This window comes from Carcharhinus amblyrhynchos, chromosome 1 (genome assembly GCF_965287045.1).
Source record: "Carcharhinus amblyrhynchos chromosome 1, sCarAmb.v2.hapA, whole genome shotgun sequence".
Classification (NCBI taxonomy): domain Eukaryota; kingdom Metazoa; phylum Chordata; class Chondrichthyes; order Carcharhiniformes; family Carcharhinidae; genus Carcharhinus; species Carcharhinus amblyrhynchos.
The window spans coordinates 130,747,269-130,763,411 of record NC_137324.1 but is presented as its reverse complement, the minus strand read 5'-3'; the positions used below and the strand labels follow the sequence as shown (position 1 = coordinate 130,763,411).

Below are 16,143 nucleotides of genomic sequence, written 5' to 3'. Positions count from 1 at the left end.
GTATTCCCAATCCCGGGAAAGGCGAGTCCCAGAGTATTCCCAATCCCGGAAAAGGCGAGTCCCAGAGTATTCCCAATCCCGGGAGAGTCCCAGAGTATTCCCAATCCCGGGAAAGGAGAGTCCCAGAGTATTCCCAATCCCGGGAAAAGAGAGTCCCAGAGTATTCCCAATCCCGGGAAAAGAGAGTCCCAGAGTATTCCCAATCCCGGGAAAGGAGAGTCCCAGAGTATTCCCAATCCCGGGAAAGGAGAGTCCCAGAGTATTCCCAATCCCGGGAAAGGAGAGTCCCAGAGTGTTCCCAATCCCGGGAAAGGAGAGTCCCAGAGTATTCCCAATCCCGGGAAAGGAGAGTCCCAGAGTGTTCCCAATCCCGGGAAAGGAGAGTCCCAGAGTGTTCCCAATCCCGGGAAAAGAGAGTCCCAGAGTATTCCCAATCCCGGGAAAGGAGAGTCCCAGAGTATTCCCAATCCCGGGAAAGGAGAGTCCCAGAGTGTTCCCAATCCCGGGACGGGAGTCTCAAAGTATTCTCGGGATAAGAGAGCGAGATTCCCAGAGTAATCCCGGGATAGAACATTGTACCAGAGTGTTCCCAATCCCGGGATAGAACAACATCAATCCCAGGACTGGGGAGAATTATCCTACACAGTTTCCGGGATAGGAGAGCATCCATCTGGAATATTCCCGGGATGAGAGGACATGAATCTGGACTATTCCCGGGATAAGAAAGCATCAAGCTGGATTTGTGCTGGGGTTGGGGAGCAGCGCAGGGAGAAGCTTGTCTGGGAAGCTGGGACGTGGTGGGAGAAGGTAGGTGTGTATCCCTGAGGGAGTGAGTGCCAGCCTGGCCGCCCTGTGTGTGCTCCAGCCGCTTGTTGCAGTGGCAGAGAGAGAGAGTGTCTTCACCGCCTTTCACTCAGCACTGCCTCACTGCTCACCTTCGCCGTCAGACCAACCTACAGTTGTGTCTCTGTGGCAGCTATAATTTCAGAGGCTGGTTTTCTCTGTAACCGTGTTCGCAGTGAGGGGCTGGAGGATGGAGGCAGAGCTGTGGTGTGGGTGAGAAGCTGCCTGTTGTTTGCTTTGGGAGTTTGCGGTGCTGTGTGTCTCCAACCCCTCCACCCTCTTCAGTCCCAGTCTAACAAGGGCTGCAGCTTCGACAAGCGCTGCCGAGGAAGTGGCAGAACCGGATTTGGTGCAAGTATTTTTTTTAAAGGCTATTAATTACAAAGGACCACCTAAGTATCATTAATGTGAAAAGGAAGTGTGTGTGTGTAGTAGGGAAGGGCCACACCAGGCTGGTCTTTTCTGCAGATTGCAGGACATTACATTCAGATCCTGTGGTTATTGATCAACATGTGACTGACGGCAATGCTACCTCTCTGTTAAAAAGAAACAACATTGGTGGCAGCGTCCTGATCTTTCATTGAGGCCAGTCATCAGGAATAAAGCGAGCTTGCAGGTAGGCATTGGGGACTGTGCTAAAGAGGGGGACGCCGGCACAGTGCTTATTTGTGCCACTTTTTTAAAACAACAGGACAAAGAGCTGCTGTTTGGGACTGAGATCAGCCCGGGAATTAGACCGTTTCTACAGGCGGAGCAGATGCAGGGAAGCAAGTGGCGTTTCTATACTGGAGGCAATGAAGGGCTGGGGAAGAATCTTCCTTCATAGAAACGGCTGCCAGGGACCCCAGCGTCGCTTGCTTTCTGTTTGAAGATCAGATTTCGCATTCAAGATGTATTGATTACTCAAACAAATAACAGGCAACAACCCCATTTCCTCCCCCCCCCCCCAGCACTAACCCCCACTACCTACAAGTTGCAATGAGTCAGTGAATGCTGCCACCCCACAACCATTGTGTGTGCTGCATGCGGCTTTACCCCGATCCTTTTTTTATATAGTACAAACTAGAGAACTGGTTGCATCAAATATGTAGTTAATGCGTTTAGAATGTAAACATGTTATATTTATACATCTCTTTTAATGCGTTGATGCCTTTCCTGAATGTGAAAGTGTAAAGAAATGGTTTATGATGAAGGATAGATTGGGGTTTTAACTTATTTTAAGAGACACAAAATTCGTACCGTGGCCTCCAAAACACCTAAATTTAGCAGAGCTAAAACTTGCCCTAGATAGATCAATGTCCCATTGGTGCAATCCTCTCTAAAATGAAATTCAAAGCTTCAAGGCACCAGTTCTATTAAGTTGACTTTTATTTATTTTTGAATATTTCACAAACTTGTATTGGTGTAATAATTTGCACGTGTATATTTCTACTGCTTTAATTGGATTATCCAATCAAAAATATCTGGTGAATGGTGTTTTGTTTTGAAAAGATTTTCACTTACTTCTTTTGGAGGATTTAACAAATAATTCCAAGGTGAAGATGAAATTATATTTTAATTAAAAAAAGCCTCTTATCAATTGCATTTTTATTTCTGAAAATATTTTAAAGAAATATTACAGATTTGGAATCAGACTGAGTACAATTGAAGCTCCTAATTTTAGAACAGTGGATTTTGAGAGAATAATGAATCTGTGTCTGACTAACCAAGCTCTGGGTTATCATCTTAATGTCTCCTGTTTTGGTTGGCCCTCTTTTGATTATACCTTGCTGAAGCACTTAGGATTGTGCTGTATCAATGTTATGTTTGTAATGGGGCTAGATGGGAATAGATTGTTAGAGGGACAAAGCATAGTGGTGAACCAATGAACATAACTCTAAATACAAAATGTCTGCATTATGAAGGCTGTTTAAACTCTTGTATAAGAAATAACAGGGAAAAATGAAAATCTGCACTGGGAACAAAGGAGGTTAAAATAAACCTTGTATTTCTGTTGCACCTATGATCCGAGGATAGCACAAAGCACATTACAGCTGATGGGGTAATACTGAAGTGTACTTAGTATTGTAATGTGGAGAAACATGTCTGGACTTTCTAAATGTGAGGGGAAGACAAGTGCTGGCAGTATGTTCATGGTGGCATTGTACCCTCCTGGCCTCGTGAAAATTAAATGCTCTTCTGATGACTCTGACTCAGTGCTGGAGGTAACTACTGAGATAGCAGATTTCTGGGGCTGCTTGGAAAAGGCAAACTGGATGATCCTTTAAATGATCTGCTGATCAGCCTGATGCCTGTTGTGGGTAAAATATTAAAGGCTATCGTGAAATTACTAGTGAAGTATGGTCATACCTTTATAGAGGCAAAGATAATGCTTTACAAACCTTGCATTTCTTTGAGGGGGCGCTATTGGATCTTTGAAAGAAGAGAATTCCATGGACATTGTTTAAATAGGAATCAGCAAAGCTGATAATATGGAAGCATGGAGGATTTCAAAGCATAGAAAAGGTGGGGTGACAGAAAGTAGCATGTAAGGAAGTTTCTGGAGATGGGGGTGGGGCAGGAGTGTAATGGCTAACAAACTGGCTGGTACCACTGCTGTAAACTCATTTGCCTATGAGTAGTTGGAAATGGGAATAGAGAGAAAATGTCAAAATTTTACAAAGGCAGCACTGAGGGAGTCGTGTTATGGACAACCAAGAGCAACCAATCAAGTGTAAAGGGACCGAGCCATTCAGCTCTGTTGCTTCTACAGTTCTTTGAATAAGCTATCCAGTTAGTTCAATTCCCCTGCACGTATCCTGTAGCCCTGCAAATGTTTACTTCTCATTTATATCTTCAATTCTCTTTTAAATTTGCTTCCAGTATTTTATAGACAGAGGTTCAGATCACCAAACTGATCTGTGTAAACACATTCATCTCATCTTTCCACTGGTCATTTTATTCTCTTAAATCTGTGTCCATTTGTTACTGACAAATGATGAATTCATTTCCTTTTTCTTCATTCCATCACATTTTGAAACTCTCCCCTTAAATTCCTTATTTTAAGGAGAACAATCCCAGCTAGATTGGCAAATTGGGTCTGAGAAATGGTAAATGGAATTCAATGTTGGTAAGTGGAATGTTGACAAATGGAAAGTGATGGGACTGGAAGCAAAAAGTTAAATAAACAATTCCAATGTGCAGCATCTAGCAGAGAAGATTGGAGTGTATTGTTGGATAGATTGTGAAGACATTTGCACTGTGTGTGGCGGTCATAAATAAGGCAAATAGTTCTTGGGTTGTATTCCTCATGAATAGAACACAAATCATGGGAGCTGTGATTTCCCTCCCCATCTGGGTACTGTGTTCACAATATTACCGGAAGGACATCTCAAGACATCAAAAGGTGCAGGAAAGGCCACCCACATAGAATTTGACAGCTCAGTTGCAAGAAAAGTTATGGCAGCTGTTTGCTTACACTAGGGAAGACTGAGAGGAGATCGCATCGAGATATCCAAGATCCTTAAGGGTTTTAACAAATTGATCCCCGAGGAACTGTTTACTCTGACCTGGAGAATGACAATAAGGGGCCATGGGATGAAGCTCAGCTAAAGGAAGTAGATTGGACAGATTTGACTGCCTCACAGAGGATGGTGGGTGTTTGGAATGGATTGCCGGGAACCAACTGAGGCTGAAAGCACCAGTAATTCCAAGGGAGTTAAAAGAAATGATCAGAAAATCAATGAAGTGGTATTGGTAGTAAATTGTATAATGTTAGGTCCTAAAATACGCACAAAAAAAGCTGTTCAGCCTTCACACCCAAATGATAAATGCAGATGGGATAGGTTTATAGGGATGAGTAATGGATTGCTAATCCCTTGCAGAGTGCTGATTTTACTAATATTATTTGCATTTCTGGGGTTTCTTCTTAAAAACTGAGTGTTTTGTACATTTATTCAAGCTTTGATGGCTATAATTTTTAAATATGGTATTAAGTATTGACATCAGAGAGTGGGCTACAGAAAAATAGGGGCATTGTGGAATGGGCTGCGGAGACACAGAATTATTAGCCAATGTTCGGCCAAGATTTGGGAGAAGCCACAATAGTTAAAGAAGAGTTGCTTTCAGTCCAGCTAACCCTGGTTAGCCATAACGTGCAATGTAACATCTTTGTCCAATAGTTTAGGTACTGGCTTTTCTTTCCCAATCATAACACATAGTGTGTTAAAAGCTAGGTTCACGCAAAGAAAATGTTTATGCCACTGTGATGGAAATTAAAGACACACTGTAGAAACATCATCTCTTTTGAGAAAAAGTGTAGTAAAGCAAGTAATACCATTAAAATTGCCATTGTTCAAAGATAGTTAATTGTTCATCTTTATAAACCCACCACACCCAAATTTATAATTGCCATTGAACATAGACACTGGAACATAGACACTGAGGGAGGGACCAAGCCATTTGATTTTCTTTTGAGCATCAAGTGGGTTTTCTTTGCATCTACATTTGATTGCCAGATTCCTTTGAGTTTAAAAGGCACATATTTAAGTTTCATGGCAGATAAAATTAAATAGTGAAGGTGTTAAAATCTGTTAAAACTGAAATTTTTCTTTAGGACTAGGTTGATTGGAAACTATTCACAGAGCATAATTGACACTTCTAATGGTTTCCTACTAGTGGAGGAAAGGTAGGGCAGGATTTTACGGCCTCGCTCAAGCGAGACTGAAAATTTCCGCCTGAAGTCAGCAGACATTTCTGTTGTCTGCCCCTTGCCTGCTCTGATTCTGTGGTGGATGAGGCAGCAGAATTACAGAGCTTAAGTTAATTCAAAAGATAGTCAGGTAAGTCTTTGGGAACAATGTGAGTTCGTCGTGATTATGGATGGATGAGCAAAGATTTGGTGAAATGACTTTGTCCAAATCAGACTTATGCAAGGACATCACTGTTCCTTGGACTGCTGTTTTCACCGCATCCTGACATCTAGATTTGGGGCCAAGTGGAGTCATGTGTACATAGATTGTAGGAATACTGACCTTCCTTATCTCAAAGCTGTTCTGGTCCCCAGCTTAATTTCCTTCTTTGTCTCATCCAAAGCCTTTCTTCCTTTCCGGTGTTAAGGAATGCAAACAGCAATTTATGGGTAACTCTGACCCCATCCCTTTTAATCCCACTTCTAGCTGTGCATTCCCTATTCTCTCTGAACATACCCTCTCTGATGCTGAATGATCTTACTTAGGAAAGGTTTCCATTTTATCCCCTTATGTTCCCACCTCAACGAATGTTGGGCTTGGCATGATGTTGGTCTCTAGCTGCATTGCCTTTGTCTCTGTGCTTTTGTTGATCAGCCATGATCTTTTTGAATGGCGGGGCAGGCTCGAAGGGCTGGATGGCCTACTCCTGCTCCTATTTCTTATGTTCTTATGTTCTTATGTACTGACCTATATGTTGCAGAGGCAGAGTGCCAACTCGCAGACGTTTCTTCCTTCCTCCCGCAGAGACTTCACCATTGAACATCAAGCCATTGTTTTCAGGACTGTCACTGATCATTTCTCTGAAGATCTTCCCTCTGCATCATAATTCCTGAATCCCATACAGTCCATTTATTTTCCCTTACCAAAATCCATAACCAGGACTATCCTGGTAGAGTCATTGTTTTGGCCTGTTCCTGCCACACTGAACATATTTGTTCCTATCTTTACTCTCTGTTTTCCCTCTTGTCCAATCCCTTCCCACCTACATTCATGATTCTTCTGATGCCCTATGTCTTTCCAACAGTTTCTAATTTCCTGGACCAAACTTCCCTTCACAGTGAGTGTCAGAGGGCTCTTTGCTTCTTCCTTGATTGGAAGAATCCCCATCTTTTTTCTCTGCCTGGCTGAACTTGTTCTCTCATTAAACAATTTTCCCTTTAAAGAGTCTCACTTCCTTCAAATAAAAGGATATGCTATGGGTATCCCATGGGCCATGGTTATGCATATCTTTTCATGAAAATTTGGAACAATTCTTGTTTCAATTCTATTCTGGCTTCCTCTACCTTTTGTCTGTACATCACTTGTGCTCTTACCTGGAACTGGCAAAGTTAATTGATTTTGCTTCCAATTTCCACCCTTATTTGACACTTCCCTTCCTTGAGCTCTCTGTCTCCATTTCTAGGGATAATCTGTCTACTAATATTCATTATAAGCCTACCCATAGCTATCTCAGCTACACTTCCTCATACTTTGTTTCTGTAAGGTCTCCATTCCATTCTCATAGTTGCTGTGTTGCCGTTGCATCTGTTCCAGTGATACCATCTTCCACAGTGGCACATTCAACATGTCTTCCTTTACCCTCAATTGAGGAATATTGCCCCATGTTTTTATTAACAGGGCTTTTAACTGTGCCCGACCCATTTCCCGCACTCTGCCCTCACCTCTTCCCCTCCCTCCCAGAACCGTGATGGGGTTGCCCTTGTCCTCACTTTGCACCCACCAGCCTCCACATTCAAAGGACCATCCTCTGCCATTTCAGACAGCTCCAACATGATGCCACCACTAAACACATCTTCCCATCCCAGGTCAGCATTCCACAGGGATCTTTCCTTCCGTGACATCCTGGTCCTCTCCTCCATCACCCCCAAACTTTGTCCGTTTCCCACAGCACCTGCCTATGCAATTGCAGGAGATGAAGCCCTTCCCCTTTAACCTCCTTTCTCACTGGCCAAGGTCCCAAACACTCCTTCCAGATGATTAATTTCTTTACTGGAACTTCTTTCAAAGTAAGTATACCGAATACGGCCTTCTGCACTGTGAGGAGACCAAATGCAGACTGGGTGAATGCTTTGCAGAATACCTCCACTCAGCCCACAACCATAACTCCAACTTTCCAGTTGATTGCCATTTTAATTCACCCTTTGCTCTTATGCTCACATTTCTGTCCTTGGCCTACTGTTCCAGTAAAGCCCAATTCAAACTTAAGAAGGAACACCTCATCTTCCATTTTATAGCCTTCTTGACTCAACGTTGAATTCACCATCTTCAGACTGTGAAATCTGTGTCCCATTTTGATTCTTTTTTTTACTCCAAGTTCCGGTCTGTATCTTGTTTTCATGCTTTGTTTTCAGACAGAGCTGTCCTTTATTCAGCCATTAGCACTTCATCTGGACCAATGTTTTGTGTCTTTACTGGAATAACTTCCATTCTATTTGTCTCTAGTTGCATGACACATAATCTCTTTCACCCTCTAACCTTTGCCTGACCTTTTGGCTCCACCTGATCCTCCCCCCTTTATCAACAGTATAACCTCATCACAATTCTACCCCTCTTCAGTTCTGAAGAGTACATTTGTTTCTCTCTCCACAGAAGCTGCAAGACCAGCTGAGTTTTTCCAGCACTTTCTATTTTTATTTTAGATTTCCAGCATTCAGTGTTTGCCTTTAAACTTATGACCTTATTCTATTCACTGCTTTGGCAATTTGTTTTACATTTTATCCTTGATACTCTTTTTCCTTAATTTCCATCTTGGTGAAGATTGTAATGGTCTTAGCCTGGCAACAGATTTCATTTTGTTCCTTGTTGCATATTGACACAATAGCATTTGTGTTGGACGTTCTTAAGATCATTCCTTCATTGACCCTACAGGAGATCCATAGACTTGAAATAAAATTCTCTGTTGAACAACCTATCTGATAAGAATAAAATACATTAATTGTGTTGTTTTTTAACCAACTTGTGCTGAAGGTTTTTGCTTAAAGCATAGACAGCATGGTTACTTTTTTTTATTCTCCTGCTAATTTTGTCTCAAAAACTGAAAGCGTTAATATTGCTTGGCTTCAGTTCCTTGGGCAATTCCCTGTCCCTCATTGCAAACAAGCATTCTTCATGTGACAGTCTTTGGTGACTTCTGACAGACTACTTGACCCAAACTGGATGCATATTCCAACAGGGTTTACTAGATAGAAATCACTAATACAAAACATGCATGCTTTACTTCCAAGAAGCAGTGAAGCCAAATATCCAGCCCCTTGCCACCAGCCAGGTTGAGATTAACTATTTCAGCACAAATTGGGCTTGAATCTGGGATCTTCCTACTCTATATGGCTTATGAACTTTTTGATTTAACTAACTGAGCAAGTCCTTAAATTGGATGAGCAAATTTAACAGCCAGAGCCTCTGGGGGTCTTACATAATGTCTTACATTAATGCATTTCTTCAACCTTCTTAATATTTGGCTACCTTACCATTAGTGATATAAGGATTGATATGGGTTATTAATTCACAATAAAGTGAAGAGGTAGAACACCAGTTACCATTAGTTTCACCTAAGTCCAGAAAAGCAATTTGCCAAAATGTAATGATATGAAAATGCCAAGATATCTGGCATCGGTGAGTAGTTTTTCCTTACTTAAAGCTAATTTCTGAACTTTGTTTTCATATCTTCTGTCCTCCTGAAAGCATTTTTCTGCCTCACTGTTCTTCAGCTTTTATAGTTCCTTGGGCCTGATTCTCTGACCTTGCCTCCAGTCTCATCGCAATGAACTGAGATTTGGCTGAGCGCCAAGTTCTCCGTTCTCGCTGGCAGCGGCTGTGGGGCGCAATCGGTCAGAGAATTCAGGCCTCTATGTTGTTCCACTGTCAGCTTCCAGACCACCTGTCACCTCCCCAAAGAGTAGAATTCACCAGTTTAACATATCAGTAACTTGTGAGGAGTTCATATTTATAGTTATTGAATCAGTAATGAATGTGAATTACCACAAATGTTAAACTCTCTTTTATTGTCTCCGTTATGCTGATCCATATGTCCCATCCAAGAACTAATTTACCAGCCCTGATGTCTTACACTTAAGCTGTGTGACAGCTGACTTTAGTATTTTTGGCGTGTATAATGTTAAGTTTCCATGTGACATGAGTGTAAGATCCTGAATTGTGACTGAAGCTGTTCAGCCAATCGGGCCTGTGCCAACAACTCAATATCTGCTCTAAACAAATGTTCTTGTTCTTTCACTGTCTATATTTATTTTCTTCATTTTCAAATAATTTTGTAGCCACTGTGGTGAAGTATTCCAGACTCTCTCAACCTCTGTGTGAAATATTTCTTCCAGATTCCCTTTGTGATACACCTGAGTTAATGGCCTCATGTTATCAATTCATTAACAATGAATGGGAATCCTTCCCATCCTGAGACCCATGTCCAGTACAAAGACAAAGAACGCACCAGTGTACATCTGTCCCTCAATTCAGCCCTGTGCATTAGAAAATATTAAATTGTCATTAAATTAAAACCATATGTTATTTGTTTTCTAACATGGAACATTGTCCTGGGATGAAACAGTGGTTAGCACTGCTGCTTCATAGCGGACCCGGGTTCAATTCCAGCCTTGGGTCACTGTCTGTGTGGAGTTTGCACATTTTCCCAGTGTCTGCGTGGGTTTCCTCCCGGTGCATCAATTTCCTCCCACAGTCCAAAGGTGTGCAGGTTAGGTTGATTGGCCATGCTAAATTGCCCCTTAATGTCAGAGGGTAAATAAGTGGGATTGTTGTTGGTGTTGGCTCGATGGGCCAAATAGCCTGCTTTTGTACTGTTCCTGATACTATGATTTTTTGATTATATGGACCATCATCTCTCTTCCATCGTCATTTTATTTTTCTAATGGATGTACCATTTGTATCCATTTCCATTTCAAAACATCACACCATGATTAATATTGATGGCAGCATTAGGAATTGTCGTAATATTCTTAACTCAGTTATGTGTATGTAATATTCTAATCATTTTCTTAAGTCAGCGAGTCATTAGATGCACTGCACTTTTCTGGATTCAACTCTAAACAGTTGATGTGTGCATTACCAGTCAGTGCATGTGACATTCACATTTAAGGTGTAACAAGATGCTAAAAATATATGCAGTTTATTGTGTCTCAATAATTGACTCATGGTTAAGTGTCAGCAGGCAAGCTTATCGAGGAAACAGTCGAGTCATTCACGTTAGAAAGGAGTTAGATTTGACCTTTGCTGTCTACTGAGTTAACTAATTGCAGCCTCCTTGGGCTTTAGTGGTTAGTACCTTTGGTCTTTGGACACCTGGTCAGGGACGAAAAAAAGATTGGCAAGAACTTCTGTTTCTTATTGATATCCACTGAGTTTTGCTGGAAAATTAAATGAAACAAATTTCTGATGAACTGGAGCAGGGCTGCCTGTGATATCCCCTGTGTTGAGTCAGTTACTATGCAGTGTTAAAGTATACAAGAGCTACTTGGAGTAACTTCAGTCCACAGTATTGTATCCCAGCAAGAAATAGAAAAAAAGGCAAGAACTGAAAAAAAAAATTATGATCCAGTGATCTATCTGTAGAGTGCGTTTCAGTGAATTGTTACAGCAGAGAACAAGGCCATTTGGCCCATCATGTCTACGCTACCTCGTCAAACAAACAATATGACTTAGTGCCATTTTCCTGTCTTTTCTCCGTACCCTGCAGATTGTTTCTATTCAAATAATCATCTAATGCTCTCTTGAATGAAGGTGAAGCCTTCCATTGTGTGCTGGAGCAGACAAGTGAAGGAGCAGAGAGACAGCTAAGATTTTACCTGTTAAAAACCAGTTTAAAATAAGTTTAAAGCACTTTGTTCTTTGTAGAACTGTTTAAAGCATTTATTTATTGTATTTACTGCTTTAAGAATTCTGAGGGAGTGGTTAGCAGGCAGTTGTGATTCATCAGATTTAAATCAGCGCCAGGTTTAAAAGGAGGCCTGGTGTAGACAGCGGGCAGCGTCTGAGCGGGCAGCGGAGTGAGAGGGAAGCAGAGTGAGCTACTAGGGCTTAATATCAAAAAGGGCTGGAAGGAAAAAAGGCCAGGTGAGTTCGGTTGAAAAACAAAAAAAACAAAAAAAAACAAAAAAAAACAAAAAAAAAAATTTTTTCAAAACTACTACAGTAAATAATGGAGGGGCATGTGATGTGTGGTTTCTGTATGATGTGGGAACTGGTGGACCCTAGGGTTAATCCCAGTGACCATGTCTGCAGTAAGTGCAGGTTGCTGGAGGAGCTCCAGCTCAGGGTAAATGAGCTGGCCTCTGAGCTACAGACACTGAGGCTCATCAAGGGGAGAGAGGGTGCCATTGTCAATGGGGTGCAAGTGACATCCACCCCCCCTAGACTGGCTAACTCTAAGGGTCAGGGACAAGAGGGGGCTGCTGGGAGGAGGAAGGGGGGTGAGGAGCGGAGGCCTCAGCCTCTTAATCTGCATAACAGGTTTGAGGTTCTTGCTTCCAAGTTGGACGAGAACGAGGCAGGTGAGGTTGGTGAGCAAGCTGCACATGGTACAGTGCTGCAGCAGGACATAGGCAAAGACAAAAGGAAAAGGAACATAGTAGTTATTGGGGATAGTGGGGTGAAGGGTATTGACACTGTCGTTTGTCACAATGACAAAGTGCACAGAAGGGTGTGTTGTCTGCCTGGTGCTCGGGTACGGGATGTCGCAGCTGGGCTGCAGAGGAACCTGGAGTGGGAGGGTGAGAATCCGGTCGTTGTGGTACATGTGGGTGCCGGCGACGTAAGCAAAATGCAGACTGAGGATCTGGGGAGGGAGTATGAAAAGCTGGGAATGGAATTAAAAAGTAGAACCGACAAGGTGGTTATCTCTGGGCTACTGCCTGAACCGTGTGCAGATGGGCGTAGGGTTGACAGGATTAAGGAAGTGAATGGGTGGCTCAGGGATTGGTGTGGGAGGAATGGGTTTGAATTTATGGGGCATTGGCACCAGTATTGGGGTAGGTGGGACCTGTTCGGGAGGGATGGGGTTGGTCTGAACCGTGCTGGGACCAGAGTGCTGGCGAATCGAGTAAAGAGGACTGTAGACAGGGCTTTAAACTAATTAGGGGGGGGGAGGGTGTGAGGGTAGGTGACCTTGCGAGGTCTAAAGTTAAGGAGAGTGTACATGTAAGGGAAGAGGCCGAGGATGTCCCAATAATAGAGGGAGTAGGGGGCGTGAGTATAGTTGATGGAGTTGCGGCAAATAGGGTCCAGGTGAAGGCTGGGATGAAGGCTCTTTATCTGAATGCACGAAGCATTCGGAATAAAGTGGATGAGCTGATGGCGCAGATCGACACAAATGGATACGGTCTGGTGGCCATTACAGAGACGTGGCTGCAGGGTGACAGGAACTGGGAGCTGAATGTACAGGGCTATCAAGTGTTTAGGAAGGATAGACAGGAGGGAAAAGGGGGGGGCGTAGCTGTGCTGATTAAGGATAGCATCACGGTGGTAGCAAGGGATGATATTGGAGCCAAGGAGCAGAGGGTGGAATCATTGTGGGTGGAGATTAGGAACAGCAAAGGGAGGAAGACGCTGGTGGGTGTCGTCTATAGGCCCCCGAATAATGATCTGGAGATGGGGCGGGCTGTTAACGCGCAAATAAGTGCGGCGTGCAGGAATGGGACGGCCGTAGTTATGGGGGATTTCAATCTGCATATTGATTGGTCGACCCATGTTGGACGTGGGGGGCTCGAGGAAGAGTTCTTGGAATGCTGCCGGGATAATTTCCTCGAACAGTGTGTGTTGGAGCCGACGAGGGAGCGAGCTATCTTGGATCTGGTGTTATGTAACGAGGCAGGTAGAATTAGGGACCTTGTGGTGAAGGATCCTCTTGGGGAGAGTGATCATTGTATGGTGGAGTTTCTGGTGCAGATGGAGGAGGAGGAAGTGGGTTCCCGGACACGCGTCCTTTGTTTGAATAGAGGGAAATACGGTAGGATGAGAGAAGAATTGGCGAATGTGGACTGGGAGAGCGCGTTGGAGGGAGGGTCTGTTAAGGAGCAGTGGAGGATCTTTAAGGAGATCTTTCTTGGTGCTCAACGGAAATTTATTCCGATGGTCAAAAAGGATAGTAGGAGGAGAGGTAATAAGCCGTGGATAACAAAGGAGGTGAAGGAAAGTGTTAAACTAAAAGCGGAGGAATTTAGAGTAGCTAAGAGTAGTGGGCGAAAAGAGGATTGGGAGAGGTTTAAATGTCAACAAAGATTGACAAAGAAGTTGATAAGGAAGGGTAGGATATGGCTAAGGTATTGAATAACTTTTTTGTTTCTGTCTTCACGGAGGAGGACATGAATAATTTGCCGGGTGTTAGCGATAGAAAGGTGGTAGGACTGGAGGGTCTTAATGACATTACTGTTACTAGAAAGGCGGTGCTCGACAGACTGGAGGGGCTGATTGTGGACAAGTCCCCAGGACCGGATGGAATGCATCCGAGGGTTCTGAAAGAAATGGCGGAGGTGATAGTGGATGTCTTGGTGGTTATTTTCCAAACGTCGCTGGATTCCGGGGAAGTGCCGGATGATTGGAAAACGGCTAATGTTACGCCGTTGTTTAAGAAGGGTACCAGGCAAAAGGCGGGGAATTATAGGCCGGTTAGTTTAACATCTGTGGTAGGTAAAATGTTAGAATCTGTCATTAAGGAGGAAATTGCGAGGCATCTTGAAGGGAATTGCTTGATAGAGCAGACGCAGCACGGTTTCATTAAAGGGAAGTCGTGTCTGACAAATTTACTGGAGTTCTATGAGGATGTGTCTAGGGCGGTGGATAGAGGAGAGCCGGTGGATGTGGTCTTTCTAGATTTTCAGAAAGCGTTTGACAAAGTGCCTCACAAGAGGTTATTGCAGAAGGTCGAGGGACATGGAGTTGGGGGTAGGGTGTTAGCGTGGATAGAGGATTGGTTGTCAAATAGGAGGCAGAGAGTGGGGGTCAACGGGTGCTATTCGGATTGGCGGATGGTGACTAGTGGAGTGCCCCAGGGGTCGGTGCTGGGGCCTCAGCTTTTTACCATTTATATAGATGATCTGGAGGAGGGAACCGAGTGTAGAGTGTCGAAATTTGCTGATGACACCAAGATTGGGGGAACGGCAAATTGTGCGGAGGGTGTGGAGAGTCTGCAGAAGGATCTAGATAGGCTGGGCGAATGGGCCAGGAAATGGCAAATGGAATTTAATGTTGGCAAGTGTGAGGTGGTCCACTTTGGTAGGAAAAATGGTAGGAAGGACTATTACTTACGAGGCGAAAAACTGCAGCAGGCGACGGTGCAGAGGGACCTCGGGGTCCTTGTGCATGAGTCGCAAAAACCCAGCTTGCAGGTGCAGCAGGTGGTCAGGAAGGCGAATGGGATGCTGGCCTTCATAGCGAAGGGGATTGAATATAAAAGTAGGGAGGTCTTGCTGCAGCTGTATAGGGCATTGGTGAGGCCGCAACTGGAGTACTGTGTGTATTTTTGGGCGCCGCACCTGCGCAAAGATATTTTGGCCTTGGAGGGAGTGCAGAGGAGGTTTACTAGGCTGATACCGGAGTTGAGGGGGTTGAGCTATGAGGAGAGGCTGAATAAACTGGGCTTGTACTCGTTAGAGTTTAGAAGAATGAGAGGAGATCTCATTGAGACGTATAAAATGATGAATGGGATGGATAGGATAGAGGTGGAAAGACTCTTCCCACTCAAAAAAGACAATAGGACTAGGGGGCACAGCCTCAAGATAAAAGGGGGGCGGTTTAGAACGGAGTTGAGGAGGAACTTCTTCACTCAAAGGGTGGTGAATCTCTGGAATTCTCTGCCCGTTGAAGTGGTGGAGGCTGCCTCGCTAAATATTTTTAAGACGCGGGTTGATGGGTTTTTGATAGGAGAGGGGATTAAGGGTTATGGGGAGAGGGCGGGAAAGTGGAACTGAGCAGCGACAGATCAGCCATGATCTTATTGAATGGCGGGGCAGGCTCGAAGGGCTAGATGGCCTACTCCTGCTCCTATTTCTTATGTTCTTATGTTCTTATGAATGCCTTGATTGAATCTGCCTCCACCACACTTCCAGGAGGTATAGTCCAGACCTAGTTGGATGGCATGCTGGCGTAGTGGCACTGCTGCCTTACAGTGCCAAGGACCCAGACTCAATTCCAGCCTCGGGGGTCTGTGCAGTTCTCTCCATGTCTGCATGGGTTTCTTCTGGGTGTCCTGGCTTTTTTCCACACTCCAAAAATATGCCTGGTAGGTGAATTGGCCATGCTAAATTGCCCCTTAGTGTCAGGGTGATTAGGAGGGTAAATATGTGGGGTCACACGGATAGGGCCTGGGTAGCATTGTTGTTGATGCCTGCTCAATGGGCCGAATTGCCTCCTCCTCTACTGTAGGGATTCTATGCGTGAAAAAGTTTTCTTCTCATATCACATTTGCTTCTTTTGCAAATCAGCTTAAATCTGTGCTTTCTTGATCTTGATCCATTTATGAGTGAGGTCAGTTTCTCCCAATCTACTCTGTCCAGCTGTCTCATGGTTTTGAACATCTCTATCTAATTTCCTCTTAGCTGCCTTCTCTCTG

General features: G+C 43.9%; 1 protein-coding gene across 1 annotated transcript in view; it reads left to right on the top strand.

The window, feature by feature from the left end:
- The first annotated feature begins 982 nt into the window (after positions 1-982).
- fhdc1 (FH2 domain containing 1) overlaps positions 983-16,143 on the top strand; it is a 102,609-nt gene continuing 87,448 nt past the window's right edge. Inside the window, exon 1 of the mRNA XM_080192597.1 lies at positions 983-1,459. The gene's annotated coding sequence lies outside the window, so the exon portion shown is untranslated. The remainder of the gene's footprint in view (positions 1,460-16,143) is intronic.